The 13,768-nt window shown below is 42.1% G+C and overlaps 1 long non-coding RNA gene across 4 annotated transcripts in view; it reads left to right on the top strand.

Moving 5' to 3' along the window:
* Nucleotides 1–13,768, top strand: part of LOC106047498 (uncharacterized) — a 33,962-nt gene that overhangs the window by 10,447 nt on the left and 9,747 nt on the right. The window contains exons 3-4 of one of the 4 annotated variants that reach the window (XR_010834837.1): nt 5,741–5,916; nt 6,687–6,788. This is a non-coding gene — a long non-coding RNA (uncharacterized lncRNA). Of the gene's footprint in view, nt 1–5,740; nt 5,917–6,686; nt 6,789–9,024; nt 9,743–13,768 lie in introns of those variants that run through there. The other 3 variants (XR_010834839.1, XR_010834838.1, XR_001213794.3) reach the window with 3 other exon arrangements.

The following is a 13,768-nucleotide window of genomic DNA, read 5'->3' as shown; positions in this document are numbered from 1 at the left end:
ACAAAGTCATCTCTTCACAGCAGTAAATAGAAGCTACAGCAGTATTTCTTGGTATTACAACATCGCACATATCCTGGGCTAAGCAGGAGGAGAATGAGATAGGGAAGTCGTAGTACAAATGTGTAGATACAAAACCTGTAGGTAGTTGTTTTGGATTATATTATTAATCTCCTAAAGCAATTTGCCATTCCTTCATGATACCAGTCTGCATTGAAATCAGATAGCACTTGTGCTTTAAGATAATGAGTATCAGATACCAGCCTATAACAAAATAAAAGTATAGTAAAAAGGAAAATAAAACTGTCAGGAGATATTCTAGTTTAAAATGAAAATGCCAAATATCGGTGATAAAAGTCAAAGTAAATATTATAACTGATGTGGACTCAGTCCTATCAGGTGCTCTGGAAACTTGGATGTTGTTTTAGAACAGATTAATTTTGATGATACTCCTTTAAACACTGGCAACAACAGTCCTCCATCACATCCTGTTGTCTGTGCTGCGTTCCAGACGCGTGGTCTCATGTAAAAATATGCAATAGAGGTTTAAACTCACTACCGCGGGTACTAATTGCAAAGTAGGTGCGGGAGCAAAGGCTGTACCAGACCGCAGGAGCCAGTCTTAGGGCTAAAAAAGGCAAATGACTTAGGTCTTAGGGCAAGCAGGAGCCTAAGCAGATTAATGTAGCAGTGCAAGCTCTTGAACAGCAGCACATCCAAAGTGACCTGATTTACAGAGCTGTGGATGGTGCTGGGGAGATTAAACGAGTTCTCCTACATCCATAAATGCCAGTAACAGACCAGGATTTACAGCCCTGCCACTGTGCTCCTCATCCTGTCCTCTGCTGCCAGGACATCCCTGCATCTCGGGTAATTTCTCTCCGTATACATAAGACATTCCATGTGTTAGGGTGCTTGAAAGCCAGAGTCAGGTCTGATCAGGCTTCTTCAACGTGCTAAAGTAAAACTCCACATCTGAGCAACCTCGTATTTTGTCATATCCAAATTGTAACGCTGTGACTTGAATGTATGTGTTTTCATTAAGCACAATGTATTAACAACATTGTTTAATTGTACGTATCCCTTCTACTGTTGGTGCATTCCTAGTGTGAAGAAAACCAGGGAAACTGCTTTGCAATCCTAGTTATCTATTTTCCTTTCCACATCTGCTTAATCCTTGGCAAATTGCAGAAGAAATGGTAGGGTTGACGAGCGCAATTTATCAAAAAGCTAACAACGCCGTAAGTACGGAGCTGGCCCATTGACCTGTGGGTACGGCACCTTCAACATCTGACAGAAAAAGGGAAGTGCTTGGTATCAGGGTTAAATGCCAGGTGCCTTGGGGAAGTAATCCAGTCTACATTAAGCATTCATTTTAGGCCAACTCGGTGTGTGCTCGGTGGCACAGCAGGGGGAAAGCAGTGTCCTGACAGCGCCCTTCCCCATGTGTTTGTCACCCAATCTAAATCAAACTTCTCCCGAAACCACCAAATTCCCCTCTTCTGACCACAGTTGCCTCTGCAGAGGGGTTGCAATGAACACTCTTTGCTGTAGTTCTCCCAAAGAAACTTTGTCTTGGCAGAAGAAATTGAAGCACAAGCAATGCTGTTAGCCATGTGAAAAGAAGTCTGCTTCTTTTCTTTGTGTTGTTACGGATGTTTCATAATGCCGAGAGCGTTCTGTACAGCCACCTGAAAATGTTTGGCAAGATCAGCTCCAACGTTTGGTTTCTTTCTCTGATTCATTAAAGAAGAAAACCTTCCCTGGCTCGCTCAGACGACTGACACTGTTTGGATGATGATCCTGTGCAGATGTAGGACACTCTACAGCATTGTTATCGTGACAGCATATAGGGGATCGTGTTAGTGTTAGGGTTATCTTCATTTATTTACCAGTACGACAGAAGAATGTGAGGGTATTTGTTGTATTAGTGGTGCTTGCCACAAACAAATGATCATTGTGATCAACCTGGAGTGACTTTTTTTTAAATGCATTGGACCTGTGTTTAGGAGGGGGAGAATCCGTAGGGAACTTTTTCATTGCTAGATAATTTAAACATAGACTGTTCAGGTATTAAACAGATACAAAGAGAAAAATGTTGTTATTCATTACAGTGGTTAGGTTTTACAGCACACTGTTGCTTTCTTTGATTGGGATTTTACATTCTGATGATACAAGCTTCATTTTTTAGCAAAATTTCTCTCTAAGCCAATATTTCCCCTAGGGAAATTTCAGCCCTTTTGCTGGATGATAATGTGATTCCAGATGTTTTATTTTTTTATTTTTTAAACAGGTTACTAAGGTGGCTGAATGTGATACTGAGATTTAGCAGTTGTTATTAAGACTTTTGTTCCTGCGCATCTGAGATGGGAATTTCATTTTAATCACTGCAAGTTAAAGTTATGAGGTTCAGATAAAATAAGTATTTGCAATTATGCGGCTGGAGCCTCCTGAGGGATCTGAAATTCACCTCAGACTATTATTGGGTAAACATACTTCCCAGTTCTCAACTTGCAGGATCCTCTCTGAAGGAAATCGGGTGCTTCTACAGCGCTTTGCCAGCCCCAAGAGAGCTGACGATTTATGCAGATGCAGGGGGATCTGTGTAACCCTTCCAGCCCCTGCTCACTCATGTAAGTTTCAGGAATAATCTGATCTTTGGGATGGAAATTTTCCAGACAGCCTGCCTCATTTATTTTCCTGCTTTCCTCATCCACATGCTGTAATGTTTGCAGCAGGGCTTCTGCTGCAGAGTTTGCAAGATCGGGTTCTGCATTTCTCGGCATTGTCAGCCTGCTGCGAGTGACCTACCAGCAGTTGGTCTTGTGATGGCTGAATGAGTTACGTCCTGTTGTGGGCAGAGCCAAGTAATACAGAACTGCTCAAAACCTTGACTATGAGGATATTTGGGGGAGCTCATACAGAGGGATTTTTGAATGATTTTACTTTAAAAAGTTAAGGAGTTAAAAAGCCTAACTGTTCTTAAGGGAGAGGTGGGTGGTGGTGTGCTCATTTGCCTGAATGGGGAGAAGATGCAGGAAAAAACCAGCTTGCCCAGAGTCACTTGGTAGCAGACAGAAACAAAAGCTGGGTTGTCAAACAAGCTGGGTTGTCAGATTAGACTGCCTGAAAAGTGGTTTCATTTAGAGCACTCTTTGAATAGAAGCAGTTCATTACTTGATGTTACACAAATGCCGTTGTACACACACTCACCACACACGAGGATTCGTGATGCTCAGGCTGGTAGGTAACCCCTGGGATGGCACAGCTGTACTATCGCGTGTTCTGAAGAGGAACAGAAGAGTGCAGGTCTCTTCTGAACAATTTCCTCTCCAGAGCTGCCCCTGCTGCTCATAGGACAGCTTGCTATTGTTGTGCCATATTCTTTTTTTTTTCTTCCTTTTTTAATGGAAGTTATGGTAGATTTCTCCTGTTTTTATTTCTGTTCACTGATATATGCCTGAGGGAGACAAAAGGTTTTGTCTTATTCCTTCTTGTATATGGAAGACAGTTAGTGTATCTCACTGTCAGATTAAATGTAAAGTTACGCCTGAGAAATTTACACATTTAAAAAGCACTGAGAGGACTGCCCCCACACCTGGAATTAGTTTCTCTAGAGATCAACAGTGGAAGCAACACCCTCACAATAAAATTTGAGGCCTTTTTTTCTTTTTTTGCATAATGACATAGACAATTAAGACCACTCTGCTGACCAGGGGAAGAAGAGATGTCACTATAACTGCATTTCTTGTGTTTGGGAAGGAGCAATGAGCACCACGTGTTCTTCCGGTCGGAAGCCCTGTAGGTTGGGAGCTTGTAATTCTGTTAGCATTTTAGATGAACTCTGGAACTTTTACAGATTTGCATTCCTGCATGCACGCGCTCGCACATAAATGCTAAAATATCTTCTGTTTTCAGCACCAGAGAGCTCACCTCCGGTAAGCAAAGCACTAGGGAGCAGAGGCACCACTTAGAATAGATTAAATTCCAGCCACAAAGAAACATCATTTGGATTTTTCTTGCAGGAGACACTATGCTCTGTTTCTTCAAACCACATCGTATGAATAAAACTTGTGTTATTGAAGCAAATAGCTTAGGGAGTTTCAAATAAGGATTATACAATTATATGAATAACAATAGGTAGGATGAAAAGAGAAGGGCCATCAAGCTGTCTGTGCCTGCTTATAAATTCATCACCAGTATGCAGGTAAGGTAAAAACCCCCTAAGTGTTGCCATCAGGGAGAAGATCCCTCCATGAGCAGAGAGATCTCCTGCAGCAGTGGCTTTGGACGTATTTCTAGGCTGCTACCTAGAGATGTTTTGAACAGACCCTGTTTTCAGGAGGTGGCTGTTTTGCTCGTTCTGACACTCATATTCCGTTATTATGTTGAAAGGTGATGCCTCAAATAGCTAAATGCCTTTGATTACCTGTCTCCTATGGAAGAAGCATGTTGCCAATCACCTGGGACCGATCTGAGCTCAGAATAGATTGTTTTTATTCCTACGTTTTGAGTTCTGCCTTATGTGTAATTATTCCCTAGCATCAGAGGAGAAGGGAACCTGGACCCCTCCACTCCTAGCACCATTGAAGTGTTAGGTGTGCTACAGGATCTGGAGAAACAGTTTTGGTCTCTAAGTTTAACTTTAGGCTTACCTAAAGTGCCTAATTTAGTGAAATAGCAGGCTGCTCTTCTGAGGCAGGCGAAGGGTATGCAAACCTCTATGGGCCATTCACAGTAAAAGCATATCTTGGGTGGCTTAAATCACCTTCTAGAGGTGTCTCATTCTTTGCAATGGCTCTGGAGAGAACCAAAGGAGACCGAATATCCAACTGAAGCTGTAGTTCATCAACGCATGGGCTTTGTTGGCTCTGCCTGCGTACACAGTTCCATGCTCGTGCCTTGCAGCTCCTTCCCAGCTCTGCTCCATCTCCTGCTTGTGCCAGCTCAGCTCTTTTTGGGACCATACAGGAACATGGCTCAGTGTCTTTTTAGGATGTTGCCCAAATATGCCTGGCATCACACAGTTTTGTTTTCTTCATCAAAGAAGATGGTGGCTTATATATTTGGAAACAAATTTGTAGATTGATGGGCGCTTCACGGATATCAGCAGCATGCCCACTGAGCCTAGTCAGATCCTTATAGTGCAAAAATAGTCTCATCCCCCCCTAAAATGGGGATGCTTTCCAAATAAAAGGGGATACATTTCCATTAGATTATGTCATTGTAGGAGCTGTGACACATAGATGAACAGTTTCGATTCTTTCCAGTAGAAAGAATTAATGCACATACACACTCAAGTGAGAATGACATCGCTCCCTCTGCGTTTTGTGAAATGGCTGTTACTGAGAGGATAAACCCAGGATGGCTCTAGATAAATCTTTATCTGAGTTAGCAACAAAGAGTTTCTCTCTTTGTCTCATTTCATAGACCATTGACTGGTATTCCCATGCAACCATCTTTTAATAGAAAAGAAATATTTCCTCCTAGGCAAGGGAAAAATAAATGAAAAGATTATTTGCTTGGACAGATCATCTGGAGCAGGGAAATCAGTTGGGATCATTTATTCAGCAAAAGAAGCAGAGGAACCAATGAGGAAAAATGACTTATAGCTCAAGTATCACACCCTGTTTGCCAAAATGCTTTTTGTACATACGGGACCTCTGCTTTTATTTTTTGTGGTTGTGATACTGAGATAAATGTGGTTGCCTTTATAACAGCCAGCTCTGTTGTTGTCACCTAGTGGAACTTCTGTGTACATCAGGGTTGCTGGAGGGGCATCTTCACTCCTGAATTCTTCTCTGATTGAAACTGAGGACCGGTGTGTGAATTATCTCAGAATAACAGATGCCACCCATCTAGCCGATCAGTGCATCCTGTAGCGCCGAGACCGCCTTTCACCAGCTGGGGGGGTGCCAGGTACTGCTGGAAGTTTCCCTTTCCTTTAAGATCTTTTCAGCACCCCTCATCACAACAAGCTGATGTGACTGGTTAGATTAGCAGTGCATTGACATTTTTTTCCTCCAGAACAAGCTTAGAAGAAAAGAGTATAACACATGGTTAAATTGCATCATTTCGAGCAGCACCTGCAGAAATAATCACTGAGTGTGTGCCCAAAAGCAGGTTGGCAGAAAATCTGTAGAGAATTTCCACTCAGAAGCAGTCATCAGCCCTAGATGAAGTCTGCAGAACACATTCTGCATTCTCCTGTGCTAGCTACTGTAAATACAGCCACATAAAACCGGCAGTCCATATTATTAGGCAGACACTGATGTGATCTCTCAGTGCTGTATACATCCCCATCATTCCGCAAATGAGAAGATAGCTCTGTAGGATCTATCTTTTATTTTGCCACGACATCCTTCAGCACTGAATCTGGGCAGAAGTGATTCATTTCGTTCTTCGTTATAGTTAAGCCCCTTCTAGGGTTGTACTGCGATATTAGAAAAAAAATATATATATATGTATATATAATGCCACTGTTTGGGCAGGAAGGAGACAGATGCAGACTGGTGAGCAAGGGGATTTAGAGGCTGGTCTCCTCTAGCAGATGTTTGCCTACAACACCAAGATTCAGATTCCTCTGGGAAGCTCTGTGGCTTTTTTAAAGGGAGTTTAACAAAACCTACTTTCGCATTTCATCCTGTACTGGGTAGTTAAGCCACTAAACACCTCTTGTTGGTCCCCAGGAGCCAAAATCTGGAACCTGATTGCGGTGCTTTGTGGTCCAGTAATAGGAGCTAATTTTAAAACTCTTCTCTTTTGAAGCGCTATTTCTACAAAACAGGTGGGTGCACACAGCTTTGAAGCGATACGGGGCTTTTCACCTGGGCACAGGGTCTCCTTCTTCCGAAGGAGAAAGGGAAGGGTGTCCGGTCCAGTGACTAGAGAAAACAGTGCGGGAGCAGGGCTGACCCTTCGCTGCTGGAGCAGGGAAGCCGTGCAGGCAGGGTCAGGGGGAACCGGGCTGGAGAAGCAAAAGGAATGGAGGCAAAAGCCCAGAGAGGTCCCCCAGCAGAGGTCAATAATCCCCTGGGGTGGAAGAAGACATCCAAAGGACGTAAGACTAGTATCACAGGGCAGTAATAGAGGTATTGAATATTCCTGGTATTATCTAGCGTGGCAAAGATTTGAACTGCAATGGTTTGTTGCAGCAATATCTGCACACAGCAGATGATGGTACCTGACCATTTTAGAGCTACCTTAGCAAGAGGCATGCGTGTCATTCATGGGTAGCCAAAGAGCTAGTCTGTGAACTGAGAAATGAGTCTGCTATCATCAGTGGAAAGCAGAGTTATCACAGAATCACAGAATGTTAGGGATTGAAAGGGACCTTGAAAAATCATCTAGTCTAATCCCCCATCTCGCACATGATAAAATCAACTGCTTGTTAGGAATTTTTGTGCAACCTTCCACACAGAAAGGAAACTGTAATGTAAAGGTGGGCCTTCTTTTCTTCTAGAAATGTTGCCCTTCACATAAAAAACATATTAATCTTAAAACAATACAGAAGGGAGGGTCCAATCTTTATGTATCATAGACAAGTTTACAGACAGGCATAGAAGGTTCAGGAAATTGTATTGATTTACCAGAGCGAATCTAAAACATTAAAAATTAGGTTTTTGTTCTGTCCAACAAATCAGAAGAAAGCTGTTTTCCACAGCTAACAATTCCTGCCTGATTCACACACGCTTCTTGTTGCATGAGGATGAATAACCAGCTCAAGTTTTTTAAGCACAAACAGGCTTCACAAAAGCAAGCTCTTAGGATGACAATGAAAGTTATCAGGAAGCTCAAAAATTTCACAATATGAGTTGCATATGGGAAACTAAATGGTAATGAATTTCGTAATCCCTGGCTGAATTAGGCTGTTTTCAGAGAGGCATAGAAAAGTGTAACTTTTCCCTGGGTGTATATTTCCACCAATTCATCTGTTTTTATGCATAGCATTTTTCTAACAAGAGATTGATGACTATAGTTTCATATTCATACAGGGGAAAAAAAAAAAAAAAAAAAAGGACCTGTGCATGAAGTACTATCCTCATCGCTTTCATTGTTAAAAGAAGTCCCAAGGATGTTGTCCAGCCATCACCTTTCAGAAGTAGTGCTCCGACTAAAGTTACATAGCTGATGACTGTATTGAAAATGTTTCTTTGCCAGATCTTAATTGTGTTAGGTTATTTTGGTTTGACTTGGCTTTGTGAAAAACATGACAAATGAATTGTACCTACCTGAAGGTGCTGTCTCACAGCCAGGATTGCAATTTTTTGGTAACTTCATTATGGCAGAAGTTAGTCCGAAAGCCGAAACGTGCTGACCTACAGCATATGAAACATTAATAGGATATTTAATTCATGTACTTGAGATAAGCTATGAGATAAACACAAAATGAGTATTATGTTTAATTTGGGTGAATGCATATGTTTATGCATGCAACCACATCTGTTCTCTTCTGGAGGGAATCAAAACCATCCATCTGTTTATTTTAATAGCTTCCAGTCTGTGTATCTGGATTCTCTTTTATGCTGGATTTCAGGGCCTGTTTTTGTAAGCCAAGTGATTCAGAGAATGAGGTTTGAAAAGCCCTGGAATTCCAAGAGCTGTAATATGCTATATATTTACATGCCATCGTTTCAAAATTAAGTCAGATATGTTGAAAACAATATGTTGATTTGAATGATAGAGGAGATTTAAGAAAGGAATGCTGAAAACTGTATAAAACTACTGCCTGGCATAGCAAATACTGTCTGTTGTGTGACAGAAGGGATGCTGCACAGCCTGCACCCCTCTCCTTATCCACTTGACAGCTGCCTCCAGAGTGCCCTGTCTGTTCCTGAATATACATGGATACATTTCTTCAAGTAATAATGCCATATTTCCACTCCTGTGTAAACTATAGTCTGAAAGTTGGCACACGTTCATTAAATTCGTGAATTTTATCAATGGAAGAATCATAGAAGAAAAGTAAAGCACAGGGATCACTGAGACACAGCTTGTTAAAAAGAATAACATCTTAAAAATTTCTAGATAAAGCATCCACCGTCTTTGTCAGATTCGCCATCTCTAGAAGGTTCAGCTATGGTTTGATTGGAGATCCCATCGCTGCTGCTGAGAACACAGGTATGTAAGGTGGCCAAGCCATAAAGATGCTCTTCTCCTCAACCTCCTTGTTTGAGCTCAACAGCCCTGTTTTGCTTTCGCTTCTGCTGCTAATGCTGAGTTAGTGCCCCCCAGCACATTATCAACAGCTGTTGTGATAGGTAAGGTGATTCCTTTTTAGAGTCACCGCTGGTTTTGGAGGCAAGTCCTGAACACTCACACTCACATTGCAGATCCTGTTATAGTCGTCTGCTTACAGCCATCCTGAACTACTGTACCTGTCCTCTGAATTCAGTCACCATTCCTCAAAGACTTTATTATCAATGTAAAAACCTTGCTTAGGTTAGAGCCAAGGTCTTTGGCAGATTATCACTCTCTGTCCAATCTCACTAAGAGAGAACGTTGAGGTTGTACGTGTGGATCGTCCTGGTAGCACTTCTGACTCACGTTCTGCTAAAAGCCATACACAGAGACAGCCTCCCTAAAAATGTTCCTCAGGAGACTACTGCTGCTTGTGAATTGACTGCTTAGATCATATTTTTCTGGAACTACTTACTTGCATCAAAGTGTACAGATCAGACATTTTCAGTCTTGATCATGTGGCTTAAGAAACTGTAAGAAATAAGGGACTTGGCAGAAACAGCTCTTTTAGTGAAAGCGAAGCATAAAGCTATTAAGTAGGGCAAGAGAATTCCCCCCAGGTTCTGCTGAAGGTCTCGTGGGTTAAAGGCCAGCTTACAAAGCAGGGTCATCTGTGCAGTCTTGCATTTACTTTTCCTCCCTGGTGCAATATCAGTTTGTAAGTTACCCACACTATTTGAGCCACAGTGGTTTTGCTTTCAGAAATCCGATCATTGCTCCTGAACGAGTGCAAGGAAAATAAACTCCCACAAGTTCAGTTTCTCCTACTCACTGTATGAGTCTCTTATCCAATTTATTCAGTTAATCCCCTGCAGAAACTCATTGCCATTGGAAAAGCTTGGGTGGAAGCTCTGAGGTTTCATGAATTCCAACTGTGACTGTTGCCACTGCATATCAAATTCCAATATAAATTGGTTTTGATTACAGTACTTAGAAAAATTCTCATAGTGATCAGATTTATTTTTACTAAAATCAGCGATGTAGTTTGTAAAGCCTTGTGCAGGACTTCTCTTGTAGGGCACACATTCATTTGATAACTTAAGCCTGTAGTTCTACCAGTGGTAAATCTGTTTTTTTTGGCACGTTGTACCTGATCAAAAGCTCTGATGACGCGTGGAACAAAGCTTTGAACTAGTGCAAACCCTGTTTGGTTTGAGTCTGTTTTAAAAACGTTGTATAATAACCTTCTCAGCAGATTTTATGACATACCAGGCATCATTTATCTTTACAGAGCTGGCAGAAAGCCAACACAAACCACAAAGGCTGCACAGACACCTGAGCGTACACTTTGGCTAGCCTGGTAAAACGTGTGATTGTGTTGTTCTGCCTTATTCCATCAAAGTTACACTGCCAGATTACCTAGTCCTTCATCTATCTGACATTAAAATCGAACCACAGCCTCCATAACTAGGTGAAGTTGTCTGAATAGAGGCAGCGTAGCTGGAACTATGATTAAAGGCCATTCAAGGCTGAGTTTCTTAAACAAAATCTGGTTTGGGAGGCTCTGCAACACACACATCGAGGTGCCCACAGGGTGACTCAGAAGGCCAGAACACCTTTTGCTCCTGTTTGCTCCTACTGAACCCGCCTGCCTTGGATGCCTCTGCAATTCAGTTTGCAATTTTTCAACCTGGACGCCCCAAAATCAAAACCCTCAAGTATTAATGGACCGCTCTAGGAGAATTAGGCCTTAATCCCTCTGGTTTGATCTCCCTGTCTGTTATACTGGTAATATAAATGCTGCGAACAGCTTAATGGTTGTAACAGAAAGCTGTTCACAACTGCAGCTTCCCACGCATATAATACAGGAAAGCCTCGCGTGCTTCCAGTGGGAGTGGATACACAACTTTTGTATAATAGCCAGCTCAAGATCCTTACGGTGTGATACTCAAATTCAGAAAATGAGGGAACAGGGGAAAAAATAACAACAAAACCCTTAAAATTGTGTTGCAAAGACATGATCAGTTAAAGAAGGGTTCCCCTACCTAGTGCCGCACACTCCCAAGGAGACGAGATTTCACTCGTCAAGTCTCTGTTTTTAATCTTCCCCAGTACCTTTTGAATCCATTGATCAAGTCGTGCATATGTGATACAGGAGCTGACACCTCGAAGATATGAAGTTCTTGCAAGTTTAATGAAAGTAGGAATCCAGGTGGAAGAGGCAAATCCTGTTAAAATTCCCAGAGAGAGGTAATCTGTAGGACTCACCCAGGATGTCACAGCACGGGAAAGTGAGCTGCCATGAATAGCCAAGCCTTAGAAAAGCTTCACTCATTTTTCACCTTATTAAGCATCAGACCATATAAACACAAGGCAACCCCACAGGAAGCCAAGCTTCATTAGTTTCTGCTGCTGACAGACTACTTACCAGTGGGTTTGGTATATTGAGAGTAGAACTGTTACATTTTTCCCACATACACATGACCATAGACTTGCATCCTTAATGGCTTGCATATAGATGCCCAACAAGAAAGGTTTAAAATAAGAACCCCCTTAGAGGAGAGGGATAATGTATAATATATGTGGCCCTTGTGACTGTTTTTAATCAGCAGAACCCAAAGGTGTAGTGCAGAGAAATCCAAAGTTGTCTGCATTGTATATTCTGCTAAGGGTAGAACTGAATCCCAGTTTCTCCAAACCTCCAAATCCATTTGGATCAGATATCCCTTTGACTGAAGAGACCAGGGAAATTAAGTAAGCCTGCCACAATCCATGAAAGTAATGAAGTGACATACATCTTTCTTCTTGTCTGCGTTGTGGGCTTTTTCTGGCATTTCTGTGTTAGACAAAATCATGACAGTATCTGAGTGCCCTAGCAAGCAATTCTATTCCCTTATGGAGATATAAGAAGAAAATATCCCGTGCAGCTGTTCTAGAGCTCGATTTGTTCTTACAGGTAATTTAATTGGTACAAAATGTACGTTTGTCAGTACAACTACATCTATACTAGAAGCCCTTTGCCACTTCGAAGTAGTGGTACACTTGTATTTGTAAAATGTTGTTGGAAGTGACATTGCTGAGCACCTATGGGCAAGGACCTGGTCTTGTGCCAACCATAGCGAGGTCCTGGATCCAGAATCAAGTTCCTTAGGCTCAAACAGAGTAAAGATGAGTAAAGTATAAGAACGGACTACAGGATTCTGTACTTCAGCTTCCAGAGTGCCCACCAAATTCATTGTCACCTTACTCTTCACAAATTTTGCCTGACAAATTTTAAAAAAGGCTAGGAGAACATACTGTATTTTCATCTACACATGCAAAAGTCTCATACTGAGACATGTCATCATTCATTTGTAAAAGCTTTATAAATGTCTTGGTGCTTTGAACCACAAACACCTATGAGCTGGGTTCTGATCCTTGTCATAAACCAGGATGAGGGAACAAGTATTAGACTTTGGCGTCATGGGGGATAGATCTCTCCTTGGCCCCCATAAAACCCTTTCCTGCCTCTTATAAACAGGGAATGGCTGTCCCATTTTATGAGAACTACTTGGAAATAATTTGACAGTAAAATTAATGACTATTAAGGGCTTAAGAGAAAAGATATTCCAGCAAAATCAGCATGCCCATCAACATGAAAGCATGCAGGCAGACATCAGGCATATAGGTAGGTAGGCCAGCACATGCAGCTCCATGCCATATTTCTTAGGTAGGAAAAGAAGAATATTTCCAAATTCTCTCTGCATCTGAACCCAGGAGTGCCAGGCTGTTGTCATCTATTTTTGGTTAGGCAATCACAGCCTGGATTGCTGAGGCTTGGAAGTCAGCAACCAGGCTACTGTGCTAGCCATCACGCATCAAAAGGAGAGAAGCGAGCCAGCAGTGCTTTGTGCAGGCTGAAACCGCCCCCAGTGCTCCAGCTCAAGAGAGCTTATTTAACTTAGAGAACAAACAAAGTGCACTGGCAAGAGTGCTCATTCATAGATACACTTTACATCTTTCAGAGACCCTAGAAATATGAGGAAATACAGAAGGATCATCTTTATTTACTTATTTTTTTCTTTCCTAGGCAGGCATAGATTTAACGGAAACAGGCGGAGGTTGCAGACTTCTCCCATCCTCCACATTTGTGAGGTCTGGTGCAGCACCACGTTGACTGTCATGCCAGACGCTGTGCTAGTGGCCACGCAGGCAACGTGCATCCAGTCTGAGGAGGTCTCTGTGTGCTCCTCAGTGCCCCAGCACGTTGCATTAAGACACCCAGTCTCATTTTGCCCTGTGAACCTCCTTCACCCTTGTGCATCTGTATCAAGCTACTGGGATTCCAATAAGCAATTCCTAGTACGTGAGGCTTTGACCGACACTGTCCATTCCACTGTATTAAGATCTAGTCACAATACAATATGGGATGGTGATGTAAAGACAATCCAAACACTTCCAGAGTAACAGAAATATATGCCATTTTCCACTGCCATAGAAATATATGCCATTTCCACCTTTGAACTTCCATTGTAATTAGCTTCATTTGAAGGAAGGACGTAAGGTTCCTTCTCCCTGGCTTGAGATCTCACAGAAATCAGTAGGTTTGGTG

This window comes from Anser cygnoides, chromosome 13 (assembly GCF_040182565.1).
Source record: "Anser cygnoides isolate HZ-2024a breed goose chromosome 13, Taihu_goose_T2T_genome, whole genome shotgun sequence".
Taxonomy (NCBI): domain Eukaryota; kingdom Metazoa; phylum Chordata; class Aves; order Anseriformes; family Anatidae; genus Anser; species Anser cygnoides.
This window is presented reverse-complemented; position numbering and strand designations above follow the sequence as displayed.